This window comes from Cannabis sativa, chromosome X, assembly GCF_029168945.1.
Source record: "Cannabis sativa cultivar Pink pepper isolate KNU-18-1 chromosome X, ASM2916894v1, whole genome shotgun sequence".
NCBI classification, from domain to species: domain Eukaryota; kingdom Viridiplantae; phylum Streptophyta; class Magnoliopsida; order Rosales; family Cannabaceae; genus Cannabis; species Cannabis sativa.
Genome location: NC_083610.1, coordinates 38720850 through 38729629, shown reverse-complemented (window position 1 = coordinate 38729629; position 8780 = coordinate 38720850).

Here is an 8780-nt window from a genome sequence, read left to right as displayed (position 1 = left end):
CCATATTTATGTTCAGCACTCCCACTCAATCATACTATCATGTTCCCAAAATATACGTATCACCCTGACCCAAAAGTAGGCTTAACTAATAAATCAAAGAACATGAATAGCACTCCTGAGTTGAGCCCAAGCATATCAAGATTTAGATTCTTTTAATCTTAAGATCAACTACTGATATTGACTTGGAAAGATATGTATAACGGTAAGTTTGTAATATCTTAACTTAGTTGCAATATCGGTCCAGTCCAATGTATACTCCATACATTCGAAACTAGTATACTTTACTAATGTCCTGGAAAGAACATAACACTTACTCCAAGTGTAAGTACACATCATCGCTGATTATCACATTAGTGTAAATCCAATAACACTGATGAAACAGGGACCAAAACTTTTGATTCATATGATCACAATCACATTCCACTGTGTTGACGATACTGTAATTGTGAATAAACATATGATCTGGATTTAACTGATTTTGTGTGTATGAATGTAATAAACATATTAAACATATTAAACATATTAAACCATTAGCATGTAGAATTCATGCAAACATCAATCACTTCAAATTTCTTATGTTGATTACTAATCAGATTGTAAAGAGTTTTATTTAGGGCATAAAACCCAACAAACTCCCACTTGCACTAATATAAAACAAATTGTGCAAATAGGTCAATCTGATATCTTGATCTTCAGATCAAGTGTAGTATATTTGAATCCATCCAAACTTCTGGAAACTAGTTCATAAATACACTTATGAAACATCCTTTACTATATGCTTTACTCATCAAGGGATACTGAAATCTTTACTGTTTTAAAAGTACAGCTGAATTAACAGAAGACATATCTCTCATATTTTAAAATATGTAATTGAGATAATACAGTGTAGACTTTTCTTCAGTGATGTAACTTTCTGGTATTTTCGAATAGACCAAGTTATAGTTCTTCTCTGGTAGAGCTTGAATTATTATACAATAATTCCTCCACCCCCAAAGTAAGCACCATCTCATATAAATCGAAATTAGATGGTGAGATACAAGGAAAACTGATACACAGTTCCTTAATATCTAACATATAGATCACTTTCATAAATCCTTCTTGAATATCTTCTAATGTTCCCTATTTGATTACATCTCAGATAGCTCCCACTCAATAGCAGATGTCTGGTTAAATAATACTTTTAACCTCTGATTGTTTGGAGAGTTACCTAGTTGTGACTTTTGTATTAGTCTGTAACTTTAAGACTAAGTCATCAACATAGCAGACTAGTATTTGAAGTGAAAAATACATGCCAGAGATTAAAGTAATCAAAATTAAGATACCATCAAATTTTATGAGGATTAAGAATTCTTGGTTCAAGTCATTTGAATGGACTGAACTAGAGTTCTTTATCTTATTCTCATAATTCTGATAAGCTATACCTATCCATGTGAATGGTTAGATTTGCTTTTCAGTAGTGTTCTTAAGTACCTATCACAATTATCAACCTAATGAAGATGGGTATAGAATTTTAAAATTCTCCCACTCAATTAAGGTAGTGTGAAACTTTAACAAAGAACTTTCAAAGGTATCAAAATTTTACTTCTAACAGTAAAAACGAAATGGAACATACAATCAAGATCAAGAATTTATATTGACAATAGCTGACTCATTATATTACTTCTATGTTTAAACAAGATATGTGTTTCATAGGGAATTGTGGAATGGACTCCACCCCTAAGAATATACATATAGGGTACTCTGGATAACCTCCACCCCTAAGTATATAGAGATTATGATCCACCCCTAAAGGTTGTAAAGATCATGATTCTCTTAGTGTGATAGAGTTTATGTGGAGTTGAATACTATCCAGAGTTCATTAGATATAAAAGATCGTTGAACTGCATAGTTTTCTTAACTTTTCTCCACCCCTATCAGATCATAAGATCTTTTTATTAAACAAATTCTTAATAATTGTATGAGAATTAACAATTATTGATAAAGATAGAAATAATTTCTAGTGTTTATATAATATAACTCTATGAAGAGTTGTAAATATTATAGAATTTGCATCAATAATAAAAACACTTACACATACAAACATACAAATATAATGTGGTAATAATTGATGAAGATAAAATTAAATGAAGCTCAATCTCATAAATTGCAATAGGGAATTTCGAAAAAAAAATACTTTATTAATAATAAAAAAAATGTATTGCAACAATATGAGAGAAACAGGGATAAATATCCCTAACTAAAATTTGAAATCCAAATTGTTTTTAAAGTAAAACAATTAATTCAAAAAATTGAAGAGCTTCATCTTCATCTGGACGATTTCACCCTTGGTCCAGCTCTTTGATCCAACTCAATTGAGTTCAAGTAGCTTGGCCTATAAGAAGAAGAAAACAAATAAACAAAGTTAGTCCAGAATCATAAATCCAATTGGATAATAATTCACTAAAACTCTTAAAGTTTATAAATGGAATACCTTGTTTCTTTGCAAGAAGTTTAGGACACTGGGGTTTCCAATGACCTTTTTCATTGCAGTGGAAACACTTTCCTTTAAGTGTAGCATCACCAGAAGGAGCAGCCTTTTTCATGGCTTTTGCTCGCTTCTTGGTGTTCTTCCACTTCTTCTTCGATTTGGGCTTTGAAGCAGAGGCAACATTTGCTTCAGGTTTTATCGTCCCATTACCATTACCAGGATTATGAGGTTTACTCCCTTTCTTCTTGGGTCCTCCAATCAAATTTTCATAAGTTTGAAGGTCATTGACTAATTCATGAAAGTCAATTTCCTTCTTATTCATGACATAATTTGATGTATATGGTAGAAATGCTGGAGTCAGGCTATTCAAGATAAGACTAACTTGAGTAGCACTGTCCATTTCAGCACCATGATCCTCGGCTTCTTGGAAATAACTGGACATGAGGAGGGCATGATCACGCACGTTTTGATGAGGTTCCATCTGTGCATTGATGTACTTCTTAGTCGCGTCAAAGCGTGATTGAAGTGATGCCTTACCGAATAGCTCATTTAACTTTGTCATTACTTCAGCAGCCTTCTCAGTTTTAGAAAACCGAGTTTTGAGGGTGTCAACCATGCTAGAAAGCATAAAGTATAGAGCTTTGTCATTTGCCTTCTGCCAACGCTCATACTTTTCTTTCACAGCTTTGGATGCATTATCCCCAGGCACTTCAGGTGACGGCTCAGTTAAAACAAACAAGGCACTTTCTCCTATGAGAGCAATATTAATGTTCTCATTCCATTTATTAAAGTTAGATCCATTCAGCTTGTTTTCAGTCAACAGTGATAACATGGGATTCATTTTGACAAAACAGGATACTACAAAATAATAGAAATCAACAAATAGAAATTAATAATGGTTTAACACACAAAATCAATTCAGAAATTATAAGCACATAGCAAGTAGGAATGATATGAGAAAATACTTAAAATCTGAAAAGATATTTTATTTATCTTTTCTAATTTTTTATTTAATTTAAATAAATAAAATAACAAAATTTAAAAGTTAGCAAAATATCTTATATCTATTTAAAATTACATGATTATAAATATCTTATTTTAAATTTAAATATGGTCAAAATATCTAAAAAGATTTAACTAAAAAATCTTAAAAGATAAGATATTTTTAAAATATCTTAAAAGATAAGATATTTTTAAAATATCTTAAAAGATATTATAAATATCTTAAAAGATATTATAAATATCTTATAAAATCTGACCTTAAATTTAAAAAAAATATAATCAAATTTAAAAATAAGATAGATTTTTAAGTAAAAAGATAAATACTAATTCTATTCAAAATCAAATTACACTAATATCTTGAATTAAATTAAAAAAAATTAAATTAATTCAAAATGATAATTAGAATTGAATTAGGAATAGTAATAGTATATATACAAAACCATACAAAAAATTGGAAGTTAATTCCATGAAAAAGTATGAAAAATTGAAGAAAAAAGAAAAAATTCGAAACTGTACGGACAGTTCTGCGATCGCAGGAAAATATCAGCACAACCCCGATTTTGTCAAATCTTCAAAAAATCATAACTAATTCAAATAAAATCCAAATTGAGTTCTGTAAAAGGCTAACTTGCTTAATTTTTTCCATACTATCCAATAAAAATAATTCCAGAAACGAAATCACAATTATTTTTTACGAAAATTTCACAAACATCAATCAATCATCAAATAACACTCAATACAACATGATACCATCCAAAGAACATACAAACAATCGTTTTAAAGTCCAAATTACATGTAAGAAAATCAAATACCATGGCTCTGATACCAGTTGTTGGGAATTATTTTATCAGGATCTTAGATCTACTCACAAGTATGTTTATTAACATCCTAAATATGAACTTTCTAAAATGATAAAATAAACACATATAAAGTTAAGAAAACCTTACATTGATGCAGCGGAATAAATGTCTCCTTCCACTCAGATCTCTAACCCTTGATTCGTTTCTGTAGCAGAGTATAATCAAGATCTGAGCCCGAATCTCCTTCTTCTTCAAGCTTTGATCCTTCACAGTCTTCCAATCTATGATTGAGTTACTGCTTGCTGTGTGGGCACTTACTCTTTCACTAGGGTCACGAAAAAGATGAAGGGAAAGAGAGAGAGAGATTTCGGCCAAGGTAGAGAGTGAGGAAGGCTCAGTTTTCTGAAGAGAGAAATTTCTGTCAGAAAGGCTTGTTGAAAACTTGTGATTTGACTGAGCCATCACTTTCTATTTATAGGCAACTACTAGGTTTAGGTTAGGATTTATTTGGCATTAAAAAAATGAAAATAATAATTTGAAAAATCATCATTAAGTGGCTGGCCATATGGTGTTATTGGGCCTTACTTAATTTTGCAATTTTATCAAATTTTATCTCTATTTTCTCAAAAACGCCAATTTTCCAATTCTAACCTTTTAAATGTCAAAACTAATTATTTAATAACTAAAATAGATTATTAAATAATATTGTCATTTAATTTAATTATTAATTAGACATATAAAGTCTATTAATAAATAAATAAACCTAGAAAACTCTTTTCCTTACAATTTCACCCCTGCTTAGTGAAAATTCATAAAATTAGACATAGTCTAACTTTAGAATTATAATTGATCAATCACGAATCAATTAATGAGTCTTACAAGCAGAATGTTCTCAACTAGAATGGGGATCATGGATCTATATGCTGAGCTTCCAATAAGTGAACCAAATTTACCAAGTAAATTCCTACTTATTAATTCTTCGTTGAATCCACTATTAGAACTTAGAATTGCACTCTCAGACTTATATAGAGCATATTGTATGTTTCACGATACCAATATACTATCTCATTTAACCATTGTTATAATCTTATTGTGATTTAAAGATCCTCTATATAGATGATTTACATCGAGATGGGATTTCTTTACCGTTCTCACCCCTCAATGTATTTTGCCCCTTAAAACACTTAGCTACCTGTAAATGGTGTTTAGTGATCTAATAATTAGTCAGTTAAACAAGAGCTCATCCATTTACTTCTATTTGCTAAGCTCGAAGGGAATCATCACTTGACTTCTATACACCAGTAGAAGCTATAGATTCCATATTTATGTTCAGCACTCCCACTCAATCATACTATCATGTTCCCAAAATATACGTATCACCCTGACCCAAAAGTAGGCTTAACTAATAAATCAAAGAACATGAATAGCACTCCTGAGTTGAGCCCAAGCATATCAGGATTTAGATTCTTTTAATCTTAAGATCAACTACTGATATTGACTTGGAAAGATATGTATAACGGTAAGTTTGTAATATCTTAACTAAGTTGCAATATCGGTCCAGTCCAATGTATACTCCATACATTCGAAACTAGTATACTTTACTAATGTCCTGGAAAGAACATAACACTTACTCCAAGTGTAAGTACACATCATCGCTGATTATCACATTAGTGTAAATCCAATAACACTGATGAAACAGGGACCAAAACTTTTGATTCATATGATCACAATCACATTCCGGTGTGTTGACGATACTGTAATTGTGAATAAACATATGATCTGGATTTAACTCATTTTGTGCGTATGAATGTAATAAACATATTAAACATATTAAACCATTAGCATGTAGAATTCATGCAAACATCAATCACTTCAAATTTCTTATGTTGATTACTAATCAGATTGTAAAGAGTTTTATTTAGGGCATAAAACCCAACATCAGGCCCATGCCATCAAGGTATTGACGACTCACCCTCTTTGCCAATAGCTGCAAAAATTGGAGTCTTCTAGAAGACTGTTAAAGTGGGCTACGGAACTTAGCCAATTTGACTTTCATTATCAGCCCAGAGTTTCCATCAAGGGGTATGCCTTGGCAGATTTTATTGTGGAATGCACTGGAATGACTAACAATCCAAAAGAGCCAGTTCCAAAACTAGATATTTGGAAAGTCTACATTGATGGAGCGTCGAATGAAAAGGGTGTTGGAGCGGAGGTAATCTTAATTTCTCCACAAGGGCATCAACTCTAAAGCGCCTTGTTTCAAATTCTCGGCCTCTAACAATAAAGCGGAACATGAATAAATGATTATCGATCTCCACCTGGCAAAAGAAGTAGGGGCCCAAAATATCAAAGTGCATAGTGACTCCCAACTAGTGGTAAATAAATTATTCGGAGAGTACCAGGCCAAAGTTGAAAATATGGATGCTTACGTGTCTCAATCGAGAGTGTTGCAGCAAAACTTTAAGGGATACACTATCTACCATGTCCCTAAGGATCAGAATGCCTTCACGAATATATTAGCAAAGTTAGCAAATGATTTAGAAATCGAATTATACAGAGTAGTGCTGATTACATATATGTGGAAGTCTTGAGTACCAGAGTGCTGGGCGTAAGTTTCATTAACCACTCCAACTCATGGATAGGTCAGATTTACCAATTTCTCAACTCTGGAGAGCTATCGACAAACACGACTACTGCCAAAAAAATTCAATACCTAGCTCCAAGGTATGTTATTCTGGATGGACGATGGTATCGTAAAGGATTGTCAGTTCCATACTTGAAGTGTATTGCCAGAATAGAGATTAGCACTATTATCCATGAGATCCATGAAGGTTTCCGCGAAGACCACACTTTCAGACCCAACTTCTCAAAGAAAATTATCTAAAAAGGATATTTTTGGCCAATTACGAAAAAGATTGCATTGATTAAATCCTAAAGTGTAAGCAATCCCAGCACTACACCAAAGTTCCGCGAACTCCACCAACTAAATATCGCTCTAATGAACATTCCTTGGTCATTTGCTATTTGGGGAATCGATTTGGTAGGCTCTTCCAACTGGAAAAGGACGAGTGAAACATGTCATTGTTGTCGTTGACTACTTCACTAAGTGGGTTGAAGTAGAGCCTATGAACACGATTACCTCAAAAAAGGCCTTAGATTTCATCGTCAAACACATCGTATGTTGTTACGGCCTTCCACACAAGGACAAGAGAACTATGGTTAAAACTATTTCTATGGAGCAACCAAAGTTTTCTATTACAAGGACAAGACAGGAAATTTCGATAATAAGTCTATTCATTGGACTTAACAAAACTTCCTGATCCTAGTATCATAGGTTTAAAATTATCTAAACCTATGACTTGTGGTATACCTGGTAATTTACTTCCTGTAGTGCAAGAAACTTACTTTAGTAAGATGATAGAGCATTTTTCTAATGGCTAACTCTAAAGGAAGCTTTTTGGCTCCTAGACATAGAGTGTATCCAAGGAATAGTTTCAACCATTTCAAAAAAGGTAAGTCATGAAAAAAAAAATCTTAAGCATCAATAGTGAGAGGTCTCATGTATGCTCTGGTATGTATTAGACCAGACACCTAGTGTTGAGTGGGAGTTATGAGTATTAGTTTAATCCAGGAAAGACATTGAAAGACAATCAAATAAATCTTAAAATCAAAAGAGAAAATATATGTTAGTCAATAAGAGTGGTATTTTAGTACTCTTAAACTACACCAAATTAGTTTCTAGACTTGCGCTAATGCTAGAAAGTCTACTTATGAGATGGTGATTACTCTAGGGGTGGAGCAGTAATTTTTAGAGAAGTGTAAAAACCTATCTGAAGTCTCTAACTCTACTAGTGAAAGAATGTTAAAATGGCCCAGAAGGCTGCTAGATAATTATTCAGTCTGTCCAAAATTCTATACAATTTTTGGCATTATTCAGTCATGAATTAACTACTAGTGTTACATCCTGATAACATAGATATAGCTACCAAACAATAAAGAATCTAATACCCTAAGAGGAGTAGACATATAGAAAGGAATTTTATAATATCAAGGATTTTATGACTAAGGAGATGTAACGGTGCAGAAGGTTAATATTGAATACAACCTGTCAGATTCTATTACATAGATAATACTACATACTACACTTGATTTAGATTTCAAGGTGTTGAGACTAATTAAAATATACTTTTAGTTTTATATTAGTGCAAGTGAAAGTTTATTAGGATTTTATGCCCTAAATAAAACTCATTTCAATATAATTAGATTTACTAATTAATAAAATATCATAAATTATTTTCTGTTGCATGGTGAATATGATTACTTTCATGATTGTATGTTTAATGTATAAATTCTATTAAACTCAGAATATATAGTTATTCATGATTATAATGTTGTCTACGTAGTGGAATATAATCATGATTATATGTTTTAAAGTTTAGTTTCATGATTTATTAGTACACTGAATTTATATTGACATGATAATCAGCGATAAAATTTACTTACACCTTAGA